We start from the raw sequence: 16,181 nt of genomic DNA on the forward strand, positions 1-16,181 counted from the left end.
AAAATAGCCAAACTATTTAACATATTCATCATTTCATCAACATGCCGTTGTGTGTGCAGTGACAGCTTTAAAAACATGCTCTAGGCAATTTCATAATACACAATAATATTTCATTTACTTGGTTAGCATGAAGTACGGGGTGTCACCAAAGCGTATTGAAATACCTGAACACTCTGGTGAGGTCTCCATTTTCCCTCCTCTGCCACTCCAGACTCTGCAAATACCATTTCTAAGGTCCATTTTGATGCTTCCACATATGGATAAGAGCACTAGAGTAATTATTTTTTTCTGGGTGTGGCATAGATCCTATACCATTACCCGCAACTTTTCATGCTCTGTGTATCGTAGACTTTCCTTCTTTTATGGCTCTGTGTTTTTCTAGAGTGAACACACTCCATATTTTTTTTGTCCATTGGTGAATAGTTTGACCTCCGCCCTTAGAAATTAAAATAACTTGTAATGTTTAATTAATCACGAGAGTACAGCCATCTTTATGATTTTTCAATTACAATTCCTTTGGATTTTTACCCAGAAATAATAATAATGTTAGATCCTACTATAACACCATTTTAAAATTTTCTGAGAACTTCACACTCCTTTCCACAATAGCTGTACTAATTTACATTCACATCAACTATGAAGAGCATTTCAGTCAATGTTTTTCATTATTATTTATTAAGAATCATATAACTTTTATTTTAATAAAATATAATTATATCATTTTCCCTATCCCTTTCCTCCCTCCAACCCCATCCATATATGCTTTCCACCATACTCTTTCAGATTCAAGCCCTCTTTTTCTCTGTTATTGCAACGTTTTTGTATGTTTGTATAAATGCATAAATATACACATTCAACTTGATAAGATCATATAATTTTTACTAGTATGTATATGATTGCAGACAGAACTGACCACTTCATATTTGATAACCAAATAGAAAGTTCCCTCCACTGAAGACCATGTTCTCTGCTTTCAAAAGTTTCTAGTTTAGGGCAGTTCTTTGTCAGAAGGTTCTTTCCCCAAAATAGTATATCTACTGGAGCTAGTATTGTTCAGGACCTGTTAAGGCAGGCATACTATTTAGGTATCATAGATGTAGCTTCTTTGTTGCATGTAGGAGATTTGACCTCATAGAAGAACTTCTGATCATCTAGTTCTTTCAATCTTCCTCAGCCCTTCTTGGATATCCCCAGAGCCTCAGAGACAAGAGTTGTGTTGTGGGTGTATTCAATGGGGCTTGGAACCCCACAAACTATTGTTCTATGTATTTATTGGGTTGTGGCTTTCTGTAATGGTTTCTGCCTGCTGCAAAGAAAAGCTTCTTGGATGAAAATTGAGACATATTTATCCATGAGTACAAAGATGAGTGTTTAGAGTGCAGTTAGGAATTATGCTGGCTTAGTAAAGTGTGGAATGGGTTCTTCTTTATGACCAATGACTGTGTTTATATAGCTCATTTAAAAATGTAATGTATAATTTAGTACAGATTTTAGATAGTTACCTATAATAGTCAAAACTTATAGCTAGGTGAGTTAGGTTTTCTAGATATGCAGAGATGTATTTAAGATAGATAGGCATTCTTCAAACCTTTCAAAGACCTACAGAATATGGCATTTAAAATGGTTTAGGGTTTTTCTTGACAATAAGACTTAAATGTTCCTGGCAACACCACCTGTGTCAGAAAGGAAGATGGACATTGAAGAAACTCGTTATAGAGTTTGCTTCCAATATGGCAAGACTAGCCATTTGGACAAGATACTGCTCTTGTCTGGACTGTTTGACTTCATACTGTATAAACTGGACATGCAGGACCCACAGAAAAGTGACTGCTGATTCAAGATGGACATTGCTACAGAGTTCTTGCTTCATGGAAGAGTCTGCCAGACAGTCTGCAGGACACAGAGAAAAATGACTGACAAACTGCCAATACAAGAAGACAGTTTAAAGTTTCCTACTTTGCTGAAGAGTCTGCCAGATACACTATGGCCTATGGGCTGAAGATGGAAGATTACAGAAGAACTTCAGGTGACTGAAAAGGCAAGATGTTTCTGTCATTTCTAGAGTTTATATACTATCCTTCTGTGGTCTCTGAAGGAGTTGAGGACAGATAGTTATGGCCTTTGAAGGAGTTGAAGACAGATAGTTGTGGTTGTAGTTTTCCTTAGTTAGGATTCAATGATAAGGTAATATAGGACTTTAGACTCACAAAATAAAATAGATGATGGAATATTTTATTCAAACCTTCCTAATTGTTAATGGACTAAATATTGTTAACTGTGGTTCTTACTTGATAACTGTTGTGTTATATATTTTGCTATATTAAGGTTAAAACCATTCTTTTTATTTAGACAGAAAAGAGGAGATGATGGGAGATGTAATTCTGTATGTATATGTTTGATACAATGCTATTGGCCAGGTGCTAGTTTCTTATCGGCTAGCTCTGTCTTAATTATTAACCCATTTCTATGTATTTCCATGTGGTCTTACCGAGAGCAGAGGAATGGCAGTTCTGTTCTCTCCAGGCTCTCCATCCTCACTCCTTTACTACTTCCTATTTCCTCCTTGTCTCCTAGTCCCTCCTATCTTCCTTTCCTATTGGCCAACAGTGCTTTATTCATTAACCAGTATGAGAAACATATACAGAATGACATCTCCCATCAAATGACCTCACTAGGATTCTTTCCTGGTGATACACTCTCTCTCATAGTAATATGGTCTCAAGTACAATTATACAACTCTTGGTTACCACCAAGTTATGAATGGCATCATTGTGATTCATAGGAGTCACAGCTGGGTAGGACTATCGGGTACTTCCTGTCTCTGCCCCCTTGGCAGGTTGCATAGGATCTTCTAATACTATGAAGACTAGTCTTCAGGAAGGATGCTTTCAGGTGAGATCCGGCTCCAGTCCTCCAAGTCCTCTGTCCAAAATATATAGTTTCATCTGTCTTTGAGAAGCAATCAGGGGCAGCTGCAAACAGAATGGTTTTGAGACCCACTAGCTGATGTAGTATGGAAAAAAGAATCCTCTATCAGGGACAGAAATCAGAGTCCTTCTGTTGGATCTCTCCTGCGCATGATGTAAAGGTGGCAACAAGAGTTTAGATGGAGAAGAAACCATCACAAAATAAATTCTTTTAAAGTGTATGTTTAATTAAAACAACTTCTTCCCCCCCCCCCCGTTTTCCCTCCAGGCCTCCCCATCCACTGTCTCTCTCAAATTTATGGTCTCTATTTTTAATTGTGAATACACACACACACACACACACACACACACACACAAACACACACACACACAAAACCTGCTCAGTTCACATAATGTCCTTACTTATTTGTTTGTTTTTCAAGACAGGGTTTCTCTGTATTGCTTTGGAGCCTGTCCTGGAACTAGCTCTGTAGTCCAGGCTGGCCTTGAACTCACAGAGATCTGCCTACCCTTTCCTCCCGAGTGCTGGGATTAAAGATGAAAGCTACTAAAGCCTGGCACAACGTCCTTCTTTATAAATGATTCAGTGGTTGAACATTTGGTATTAGATTAAAAGGTTGGTAGTTATTCACTGGACAAGACTGTTTTTCCCACTCTCAACAACATTCCTTAGTTGCCTGTAATTCTTTGTTTAATATTATAGCCCCACAAGATGCCCCTCTTCCTTGTAAGCATTTCTATGATGTGGACAGGATTCCTGTCTTGTTTAGGTTGTCATGTTGTGGGAATTTCTTGGATTCAGCTTTGCTGGAATGTCTAGGAGAAAAAAATCTCAGAGCAAACATCCTGTTCCAGATCTTACAACCTTTCCACCTCATCTTCTGTTATAATTCCTGAGATTCCAGTTCAGGAGTTATGTTGTAGGTATATTACTTGTTGTTAAGCACCACAAAGCCACTTGTTCTATTCAGGATGATTGGATGAGATGAGATGAAATGTATACTTACCTATGGATATACCCATTTATAATGTAGTTAGGACTATGCTCATTCAGTAAAGTAGTATATTTAGATTATTCTCCAAGATACATGACTGCATTAGTTCTGTGTTTCAAGTACCAGGCAAGACTTCCTTCTTGTTGACTGTGCCTGAAGTCAAATTAAAGAGCTGTTAATTATCACTTGGGTAGACATGCCACTATTTCATTGTTAGGTTTATCATTCAATGATGGATTTTATTATAGTTCATAGGCATCGCACCTGTGTAGGACTATTAGTTGTTTCCCTCTGTTAGAAGCCTGCATGGCACCTTCTGATGCCACATGAAAGCTAGTCCTTAGGGAGAAAGATTTCATGTCAGAGCTAGCATGAAACTCCCAGTTCTTGCTGAAGTAAACGATGTCCACACCAATAGGGACTTACTTGCCTTCCATTCTTGGAGATAATAAATGGCAACAACAATAGCCTATACTGTTTGGAGAATTTCTTGAACAGCCGTTACCAACAACTCAAAAGGGGGCTTCTCATGCATGGTATTGGTATCCTTATTAAATAATCTATGCCTTTTCAGAGAATTACTGTCAGCACAGATGGAAAGTCTCCATTTACACTGTGCGTGTCTACGCATTTATCTGTGTTATAGTCAGTTTTAGGCAAACAGATAATAATATGATTCCTTATGACTTTTGTTTTTTGAGACAGTGTTTTTCTGTAGTTTTGGAGGCTGTTCAGGAACTCACTCAGTAGACTACTCTGGTCTCAAACTCACAGAGATCTGCCTGCCTCTGCCTCTCAAGTGCTGGGATTGAAGGTGTGCCACTGTCTGGCTCCTTCTAACTTTTAAATCCATAAATTCAGATGAAGTTACCAGAAGACCAGATTGGTAACACCAAGGTGTAGGTTTAAAGAATATACTTGCATTTGGTAGAATTGCTTCATATTTTGTTGTGTTATTTTTACACAGGGTTATGTAAACTCTGGGATCAAAGTAATATAGATCAAAAAGAAGTCTGGATCCATCTGCATTTCTGATACTGAAATGTTTATATTATGACAAACATCCTTTGTTTACATAGGATAAAAAAATGTACTTCTCCCAGGTCAGGATTTTGTTTAAAGTAGTATGTTTCTCTTGATAAGGCAGAGCATATAGGTCCACAGCTTCTATTTTTTTAATATATGCTAAAGATAAAATGACTTAGAAAATATAATAAGATGGATAGTCTTATAACAAGACAAAATCTAAAACAAGATGTATATCAAGGTCCATTTTCCACACTTCTCTCTGCTGAGAAAAATGGAAAGATGGTTAGTGTATGCCTAAGAATATAATGAGTGCAGGGATATCTCAGATATGCCATTATCTAACAGTGTTAGCAGGATATTTGTTTCAGAACAAATATAAATCCAGTGAAGTGTGTTTCTATAATATTTGGCTTTTCAGATCATACTTTTGTAGCTGCCTGCTTTTACATAATATGTAAAATTGTCCTGGCTTATACTCATTTCACATAACTTATTTAAGCTATATGATATTGAGGAGTTCATAGTATTTGAGAATTTGATACAGTGTTTTTAACCATGTTCACCGTTCACTTCCTCCCCTCCAATTCATTTACCCCTCAACCACTTTCCCTTCACATTTTGTGCTCTTCCTTTCTCTTTCTTTCTGTTTCTCTACTTTCTTTCTGTCTTTTACCTTTGTTTCTTTCTGTGAATCCTCAAGTCCATTCTGTGCTGCCTTCTGTGTATATAGATATGAGACCATCTTTCATAGATATTTCTTCAAATTGCCATCAATTCTCCATCACTGCTCATAGTTGTAGATTACCTGATTTCCTCCATAAACTGGGCTTGGATTTTGGCTGCCTTGGTCTTATAAAAGTCTTATGCATGAAAGCTGCAATTCTTTGCATTCATGTGTGACACAGTCCTGTCATATATTGGCAAGTAGTATTTCACTGAAGATGTCCAAACCTCCAGTTCTTTATTTCTGCCCCCTTTTCCATGGTAGGAGGGGCTGTGATACCCCCTTTGAAGCTAACTACTCCATGTCCTCTTATACTCTGTGTGTTGATCAGTTGTAAGTCACTGTTTTTCTATCTACTACAAAAAGACATTTCTTTGATGAGGGTTGAGAAAGGCACTGATCTATGTCTATAAAGATAAGAACTTAGGGTGCAGTTTATTAATAAGTTTATGTGGCATAATAAAGGTTCTCTCCTAGGCATCTATGATCTAAATGGACACTGGTCTAAGACCCCATGCAAACAATTCCAGGGGTAAATTCGGTCTTGTCAAGTGGGCTTTAAGTCCAATTAAAAAGTGCCTGGATAGTCCAGTAACTTTTGTGCCATTGTGCAAAAGTGGATATAACTTGCCAGGACAGTTATTATTGTAGCTTTTAGGATTTACAGAGGTCCCTTCAGCACTATTAAAGCTAATCAGTAGGGACAAAACTTCAATATCAGATTTATTTTCCCATGTATATGACTCAAGTATATGGTGTCTTCAGGCAATAGGGTCCACGATCAATTTCTAGAGGTCAACAAAGAGGAGTAGCAATAGTCTATAATGTTGAGAAAGTGTCTATGGGACCTGATGGACAACTTAAATATTGGTAATCCGTAGCTAACAGAAAAGTGTTACACAATGAATATTTTATGTATTTAACCATCTCCATCTTGGTTAAAAAGTTTAGTAAGTCTTCCCTACATCCCTCAAGCCAAAACGTGGGATATGCCAGTTTTTTTTTTTTTTTTTAAACACAGATGAAAATTTCCTCTGGACATCATATTCTACTAGCCAGGGTGGGATACAAACATACATTGCACTTAACAGTCTTCCAGTCAAGTCTTTCTTAAGCAGCCTCACACCTGCACAGAACAGCAGCCACAGTAATGTTCAGGTTTCTAGGCTGAGGGCTGCCAGTGTATCATAGGCTGACATTTAGCCCATATGTTCATAGGCAGTCAGAGAAGGGCAGGGAAAGCTTCCTGAAGATCAGGACCCTGCATTTGCTGGCCCCCTTCTCTCTCATTCCCCTCTCCTTTTCCACACACTTCAGTGGCACACAAATGCAACTCAGCCACACACTGCTTTTTGCTCTTCTCCCAGCTTCCCAGCTTGGACCCTTCACTTCTGCACATCCTGCCCAGATTTTTTTCTGTGTCTCTCTTTACTAAATCCCAATCCCAGTTGTCTGACTGGCTCCTTCCCAGCAGCAGGAGGATGAAAAAGAAACCACTGCTGAAGCTGTTATTGCCTCTGCAGCTGGGTGTCTGTCAATATCACCCGCCCACGCTTTGCTTATCTGGCTTCTGGAGTCACAGGCTATCCTGGAGATGAGTGTGGGGGAGTGGCCACGAGAAGGGAGGGAGGAAGGCAAAGGAAACAAAAACAGCTACACTAGGCTTTCAGGGCATCTGTGTGTATATGTGGTCTCTGGGTCTCTGACTGTGGAACCACCCAGGTGGCTGAGTGTCTAGCTGGCAGCAGCAGGGAAGAGCGAGCACAGCAAACAACCTCCTGAGCAGAGATCTGAGAAGAAAGAGAAGCCCAGGAGAGCAGAGGGCTCCCAGGAGCCCTGCTTCTGGGGGATCTTGCTGGGGTTTCAGTGAAGACTCTTTTGGCCCCAAGTAAGTGCATGTTTTTTTTCTTGTAGTTACAATCCTATGATTAGGATAGCTCATGGCTGTTTCCAGCATTTCCTTTCCACTCCAAATGCCCCACCCTCTGATCAATCTTTGGGAAGTGTTTGAGAGCCAGAAAGAACATTAAGATCTAGAACTGAACTATCAGCTGCAAGGTGGATGCTTGCTGCACTGATGTGGTTAGTTACCTTACCGGATCAGGTAAGCAGAAGCCAAGAGTTGCTCTGTTACTGTAAAATTTCTAGAAAACCCTAGATGCTGATGGTTAGAATGGATGGAGTGGGAGTTTGTGTGAGTTGGACTATACTATTAAGGAATTCAGTCTCTGATTTTGTCAAATTTTGTACATTTAAGAGTAGAACTTTTGATATGACAACATCAGTATTGAAGCAGAAGAAGAATGTTATTGGAAGCCATGTCCTTATTTTGAACAGCTTGGAGTTTGGCATTATTTGGTTCAATGTGGTTTATTTCTATTTATTGTATTGTTTAGTCTCCCAAACATAGTCTTTCTACTGTCTGTTTTCCTTTTAGAATTGATGGTGTTACTCTGGTCCTGTTTCTTCCGAGATTTAGGGTATTGTCAGAAGGGAACTGATACTGAATCCATGCAGAATACTCAGTTGATGAACCCTGTTGATGTGTTGTGTAGATATTGGCTAGGAAAATCTGAAATAGAAGTATGACAGTATTTTAGCGGGCATCTGGGGAGAACATAGAGCACAGTAGAAGGGACCTGCTGGGGGGTGATCAGATTCCTGGCTCCTTGCCTGACATGGCTAGCTCTAAGAAGCTATAATCAGCTGTCACTATTGCAACTAACACAGCCAAGGCCCAGGAGGAGTAATGGCCCTCTTCCTTTTCCTTTAGGCTTCTGCCACTTACTTTACAGTTGACATCCTACTTTCATATTAAAAATAATAATAATTTCCTGAATTATTGGGCTGTCCCATAATGGAGCTATTTGAGATTTAGAGTTATAAAAATCTTTATTTTCATTTTGCATAACAAAATGAATTATTAATACTTAGTTTGATTGCAATCTGTTTTCCTGATTTGTGATACTAATTCCTGCTAAGGACTAATAAAGGTGATATTGATTGTTTTATGAAAGCAATTATTTGTGTAACTGTTGGTTATGCAAAGAATTTATCTGAGATTTTTCTCTACTTCCCCAAGGTGGCTCTCATTTAAAGTGTAGTACTGTAGGAAAAAGCAGACTTTTGACTGATCTTTTGAGAATGATGAGAGTGAGTGAAAATCAAATATGTCTCTCATCAAGGATACCTGTGAAGTTAAATGGCAATCTGTTAGAGCCCAACCCTATAAATGTGTGCCAGTCATATTGTAACATCCTTGAAGATTCTGGCAATATGTCCTACACTTTTTTCTCTTTAGTTTAAAACTTTGCTTTGCTGTGTGGCCTTACTTTCTGGGTTAAAACCATCAAGACTAGAATAGATGTTTGGGAGTTTACTTGCTATAATTATTAATACTGGTGTAATTGAGTTTAGGAATAAAAACCCTCAGCCTTAAAACCTTAAACCTCAACCTTAAAATCCATTAAGTCTTGCTGTACACCAAGGGGTACCATGAGCCTTCCTTTTACTTATGGATGTGTTTAAAATAATAGAATTACATGAAATTGGTCATACAGCTCTGTAAAAGAGGCTAGCTATCCTTAGATAACATGGTGAGCACCTGTACACTCTTGCCATTTACCAGTTTCACCTAGAGAGCTAGGCACTCTCTTTCCTGATTGTCATGTGGTAAAGACATGGGCAAGATAACATATATATGCTGTGAATGAATTTGCCAAAATGAGGTGAAGTCTTGTCTCATCAGACTACAAATGTAGAGTCAGTTTTTGCTCAACCTTTCCTTGGATAAGAATTATGCTAATGTTTCCAGATCTACATGTTGATGGAAAAGCTCTGCCTTGCAGAGCAGTACTCAGAGGTTCACCGACAAGTCTCTGGCCACTACTTAAATTTTGTCCTTAAAGATTATAGTATAAATATTAGTGCAAAAGAGACTTTATTTAAAAAATTTAATATTTGAAATTATAATACATCATTTTACCCCTTTTCTTATCTCAATTTTCACCATATAACCCCCCCAACTCTGTTGCTCTCTCACAAATGCAAGAGTTCTGTTACATTTCTGGGAGTCTGACCTTTTATTACCACAGGCCACTATCAACTCTCATAAATTTGAGACTATCTACAACCCCTACCCAGCTCTACTGGCTGTCCACAAAGATGCTATCTTACCTCATGTAAGATGTATGAGTGTTTTGACCATCTCATTAGGAGACCTTCCCATAGAGCTGTGAAACTGGTACAGAAAAGTGTAAGTGGGCAGTGGTCAAGTGAAGGAGCATTTACTCTCATACCCAGAGTTCTCTCTTAATTTCACTCTCTGGATAGTTATGAAAGTTTACACTGTTGAAACCCACACTGTGTATCATTCTAGGTATTCAAATTCATATTAAAATTTCATTGGATTTTTTTCTTTTTTTAAAAATAAAGTCAGTCCTTGACAATTTCAAAAATATATACAGTGCATTGTAATACTCACATCCTTTGCACTCTCTAAATCCCTTCCTATTAATTCTCCCTTTTCCATGCAAGTCTCCTTCTAACTATCATGTCATTAGTGTGTGTGTGTGTGTGTGTGTGTGTGTGTGTGTGTGTGTGTTGTGACTCACACATTTAACCAAGGCTTAGTCTATAAAGAACTGTGTGAAGCAATGTGATTGTACATGGTGACTCATCAATGACCACACCACTGGGGAAAAATAAAGACTTCTGCATTTCTCAGCATCTATCAGGACCCAATCATTTCCCAGCTATAATAGTACATTTCTTTACATGGAATTAACTTGTAGAAAAAATTCTAATTTTCTCTTTCTTGGTCCTATTCTGTATTTCTTGGGTGATAACAATATTAACCAAGAAAAATCTCACTCCCTCCTCCAATAGTGAATGATGGCTTCTTTGAGGTTGAAGAGGATGGTTGAAGAGGATAGTTTTACCTAGTAGATAAAACATCCCAGATTGAATATTGACAAGTCCCATATTGTGAATCCCAGTGGATGAAACCATAGCTGCTGTGAGTTCATGATTTCAGTGAGTCTCTCATAACCATAGAGTCTTAAAGTACTGATCTTCTTTGTCAGGCTCTTACATTTTTTTGCTTCTAGGATGTTCCTTGTGCTTTGTATGGGGGTGATGTAGATGTTTTGTTTTATTTAGTCATTTATTCTCATGTGATACAGTGTACTCAGGGTAGTATTGCTATAGATAGTTTTAATTTACTTACTTATTCTCTGCACCTAGAGCAACCATAGGTCTCTGCATTGTTACTTGCTGGAAAGACAAGCCAATTCTCAGATGAAGGATGAGTAGAACCTATATATAGTCACAAAAAACCAATATTTAGAAAGTTTTATATCATGACTATTTAGCAGACAATATTAGTAAGTGTCCTAGGGTTTACAATCTCTGTAGCCTTGGGGATTTCTAGTGTCATATATGCATCCTCCATTCTAATCATAAAGGGATGTTTCCTCTGTAATAGTCTCCAGTAGTGCACCAGTAGGTTGATCTTGCTAGTTATGACAGTATTATAGTATTCAAAGTCTACCAATTGGAAAGACTCCTGTCTTAGTTATAGTATCAATTGCTATGGAGACATAACATGACTCTTAAAAATTCTTATTTAAAACAAACAAACAAACAAAAACTTCCGGTGACTCAATTTTTCTGAGGTTCAGACCATTATTATCATGGTGTGACATGGTGGTGTGCAGGCAGACATGGTGTTGGAATTCAGAATCCTCTATCTTAAGAGGCAGGCAACAGCAAGTGGGCTGAGGCACTGCACAAGACTGAATTATAATCAAACAAAAAAGGAACTACACATAACTGACTCTTTTTTCCTCTGTAGGCCGAAATTTATATATTTGCTTTATCCATTCATCTGTTGATAAACACTGAGGTTGCTTCTGTAATATTACTGTGGTAAATAATAGGATAATTAATATGTTAATGCTAACAACCTCTTTAACAGTTCTTACATGCATGTATTCACAACAGTGTGGATGAATCTGGAGTTTATTATGTAATATTAACTTATAACTAATAAAAATAAATCCAGTTACCTTACCATTCATAAAGATTTGTTCCAGGAACCCCTTGTGGATACCAAAATCTATAGAATTTCATGTTTTTGATATTAAGTCATGTAATGTTTTCATTTACCTATGCATCTCTTCTCATCTATATCAAGTTATCCCTAGACTACCTACAACATTTAATAGGATGCCACTGTGTATATATACCATGTAATAGAATGCTGTACTATTCACAGCATAATGAGAAGAAAAAAATATATATACATATATATATATATGTATGTATATATGTATTATATATATATATATGAAATATATAGTGATTATTATGAATGATTTTTCTCTGTTCTTGATTGGATCTCTGAATGTGGAAGACATGAATATTAAGGCCCAGCTTTATTTCAGGATCATTTATATGTAGAATTTTTTTCTTTTCATTGAAAATGGATTTTTTTGTCACACAATGTATCAAGACTACTGTTCTCCCTTCCTGTACTCCTCCCAGTTCCTCCCCACCTCCATTCCCTACAGATATGGTCCCTTTCTGTCACTCATTAGAAAACAAACAGGCTTCTAAGGGATAGCAATGAAATAAAATATAATAAAGTAATGTAGAATTTCAATAGTCTTACCCTTAGAAATAGTGTGGAATATGATGGTTACCTAGAAATGAGATTGTGGATTGCAAGAGATGCTGTTGGCCAAAGCGTTCATATTTTCAGTAAGGTAGGAAGAATGTTTAAAATGTTTGCCATATAGCACAGTAATCAACAATATTTCTTTGTATATGTACTTCAAAATTGCTAAAAGATTATATGGTAAATATTCTCCCTACTAATAGTATCTATAAGAGGTGGTGGATATGCTACTTAGGTTGATTTAATCATTAAAGAATATATTCTGTGACAACCATTGCACTGTGCCTCTAAAATAATTGTTAATACGACATAGGACAAACTTTAAAAATATTAATGTATGCTCACATTATTCAGAAAGTTGTATATTTATATTTTCATTTCCCAAGATGCCACTTCCTAAGAGTGTGTTGGCTGATAGGAGAGCTGGACCTGCCAGTTGTAGGAGAGCTGTGCCCTCCCTTGCCAGGCCAGCACAGGAGAACTGGTCTTTCCCCTAGGTGGTAGCCACATGGCAGCACCTATGGTGACATGAGTGCTGGGCATTGGACCTGGCACTCATGGGCCCACAGCACCACCCTGCAAGTGATGATACGGGATCAGGAGAACTATCCCTGCCCTGCTCTGTCCACTGCATGGAAATCCTTACCTAATGGCTTCTGGGATGGATGTAGGAGAAAATGATGGATGCAGGAGAGAAAGACTCACTGTCCCTTGGGGGCACTGACCACTAGGAATCATGCTTTAGTGAATATATGAACCACTCTGCATACACTTTGGAGATGGGGATGGAGAAAGAGGAATAGATCTGGGAACACTGGGAGGTGAGCACAGTCAGGAAGCATGATGTGAAATTTCTAAATAATCAATAAAAATAGGGGGAAAACAGTGTTTGCTAAAACTGTTCAGAGTTTCAGACTAAGTTATACTGAAGAGTAGAATCCAAATCTAAAATTAGTTAGGCTGCTCACAGAACAGCTGCAGAAAAGCATAGGTCCAGAGACAATGTAGCAAAGTCCATAGATCAGGCTAGATTACCTGTGAGGAACAAGTTACAGTGAGCATCTGATACTTGCAATAATCAATACAGAATTAATGCAAAGGAGATCACCAAAGAGATTAAAGGAAGAATTTCAGAAGGCTATCAAATTTTAGTCAAGTTATGTTTTATTCTCAAAATTTCACTGGATGACATTTCAATGTCTGAATTTTGACAATCCATACTGAGTGCAAACTATGTTAACATAACAAAAAAAGATGTTTACACTCTGATCTCAAGTGTGTCAGAGTGTCCATTGCCTACCTCCATATGCTTGTCAATCAAAGGCTGTTCACTGGGAATAAGTCTGCATTATGTCTCTATAGAGTTTCACTATTAAAATTATTGATCATGTTAATTTTATTCAGGCTCCTCAGAATCTTATTAGCTTCAATCATCTTTCCTTGTAAGCATCTGCTTTCAAAAATCAATGATTATATTTTTCATAGAGTCCCATTAAAAAAATGAAAAGAAACAACAGTGCACTGAATAAGATCACTTGGCTATACTCTGTGGAGAAAATAGAGTCTAGTCAGAGAGATTCTAGAAGAAAGAATGTATCAGAGAGTTCAGGTGTGAGTCATCCTAGAATGCAGCAAAGATGAAATATAAGCTATGATATATCCACTAAGTGCACTAAAACAGCCACAACCAAAGAAGATGCCAGGCTAAATTGACCATTAAATGGCTAAATTGATTAGCAGTTAGCTTCCTATATTCTCAAAAAATCATATCCTGTTCACTGTTTGCTTCCCTCTGCCTTTCACCTGTGCCAGTGTCTAGAGTAAATCTAATTTAACATACTATGCTAGACTTATATTTCTCATTGTTTTAAAAGCAGTTATTTGAACGGCACTGGAGAATAGTTTGATGCATTGTCCATGTCTGATGGACAGCTTGACACAGTTAAATGAGAAATAGTTTCAAACTATTATGTCTGCATGAAATTAGCATCTGAGCTGCTATCTTTACTTGATGAATCTACTGTACTGTTTTTGTTTTCTTTTTCCTTAATCTCCATTTACGTGATCATTTTCTGTGCTCTATATCCTTATTTGCTAATCTAAAACTTTGTGGAAGTTTATTAGAAGTGTTCATATGTACATCCATATGCAGATGTGTACAAATGGTATCTATTGCAGTTATCTGTCAAAACTAATCTAAAATTTTGTTTCATGATCAATTCCCCCAGTGCCCATCAAGATTGCTAATTAATTATTTACACTCAGTAGGTTAGATTCCCCCAAATAGGAATGGGCATGAAAAGGCATTGGGTGGCAACCTAAAATCTCTGTAGAATTTGGCTGATGTTCTTGGCTACATTATTGAAGACTCTGCTCTAGACATCAAAATGAAAAATAAGATGAATTTGGGAATAAGAAGGAAAACATTGACTATGACATCCCATTTTTTTCATGCCCTTAATTATTTCTAAGAGGATGGAACAGCAGTTGTGGGTAGCAAATGCCACTGAGGTTGGCTTAACCTAGTTTATGATTTAGAGAAGTTTATCATTGGCACAATGATTGAGGGGACACTAAATCAGAATTCTTTTGTAAATTGAAAGAGAGTGTTGTTGATAGCTTCCTTTCACAGTTGGTGTGCGTTCAAGCTATCTCCAGCCACTGAGGACTTCAATGTACTATTTGAAGGTAAGCTAGAACACCCTAGAAAGAAGAGAAGAAAATAGAAGGAAAAGGGATAAAGTTACCAACTACACAAGTATTAGGCATTGGATAAGATAGAGGATCCCATGTGCTTAACTTCAAACTCTAGGACTTAATGTCCAAGGTTTTCTGTTACCTGAATGCCACCCTAACCAGGTCATCATCAAGCCTGCACTCAGAGAAGGAGGAGTACTGGAGCTCAGGGAAGGTGGATGCCTCAAGAAGAGATCAGAATGTGATTCATCTGTTTAAACTGGCATTCTAGAGCAGTTATTTCTTTCACTGGCATTGGTTTATGGTTGATCCTTCTTATTTGGTGTGCTTATTGAAATTAATACAAAAGACAAAAAAAAAATCTAATGATGCATGTGCCATAGAGATGTGTGAAGTTTTTGAGTAAGAGCATGATTAGCAATATACCTTTGTCTCCAGTACGTACCAGATCACCTCATGGTACTGCAGCCCAGAAATTCTGAGGTTGTCTGGTTTAGACCACTGTTTCTTTATCCTTGATAAACAGGTCATGGGTAATTCTGATGTACAGTCAAGAACAAATATTCTCTTCAGCAATGTTGATAGGACTGTGTCACTCCCCAGTGCACAAGTCAGTTGTTGAAAATTCCATTTTGCCCTCTCAGACACTACAGGCTTTCTGAAATGCAAATCAGACACCTAATATCAGCTTATCCTCCCAGGGTCTAGCATATCATTGAAGGGTTTGTATTCGTGTCAAGCTAACACAGGCACAGCAGATATTAGAGGTTTAGGGATGGGCTCATAGGAAAACTATTGCAAACTCATCGGTCTTGTAACTGATTCAGAGTATTTATTTAGATCCCATGCAATTACTTTCTCTGCTGAGAAGCTAAGCAACAGTGAAGGCTAAAGAAAATCTAGCAGAAAAAGCCATCAGAAAGATATCCAAACTCAAAAGAAATATCTAGACATATTTCTAGGTCTGGGGTTTCTTTTCCCAAGGACATCAATTGGGCTATCCTTCTCAGAGAAGTCAGTTGTAGCAAGATTACAAGAGCCAAATCAGATGGTCTGGTTGCCTGATTGAGACACCTTTGGTTCCTGGTGAGGAGTGACAGTGTACTTTTTGTTTCTTGTCAATCTCTACT

The 16,181-nt window shown here is 37.8% G+C and overlaps 1 protein-coding gene across 1 annotated transcript in view; it reads left to right on the plus strand.

Annotated features, from left to right (window-relative positions):
* The first annotated feature begins 7,412 nt into the window (after nucleotides 1–7,412).
* The window catches only part of Scn7a (sodium voltage-gated channel alpha subunit 7), an 83,186-nt gene continuing 74,417 nt past the window's right edge, over nucleotides 7,413–16,181 (plus strand). Inside the window, exon 1 of the mRNA XM_051184548.1 lies at nucleotides 7,413–7,563. The gene's annotated coding sequence lies outside the window, so the exon portion shown is untranslated. The remainder of the gene's footprint in view (nucleotides 7,564–16,181) is intronic.

This window comes from Phodopus roborovskii, unplaced genomic scaffold (genome assembly GCF_943737965.1).
Source record: "Phodopus roborovskii unplaced genomic scaffold, PHOROB, whole genome shotgun sequence".
NCBI lineage: Eukaryota > Metazoa > Chordata > Mammalia > Rodentia > Cricetidae > Phodopus > Phodopus roborovskii.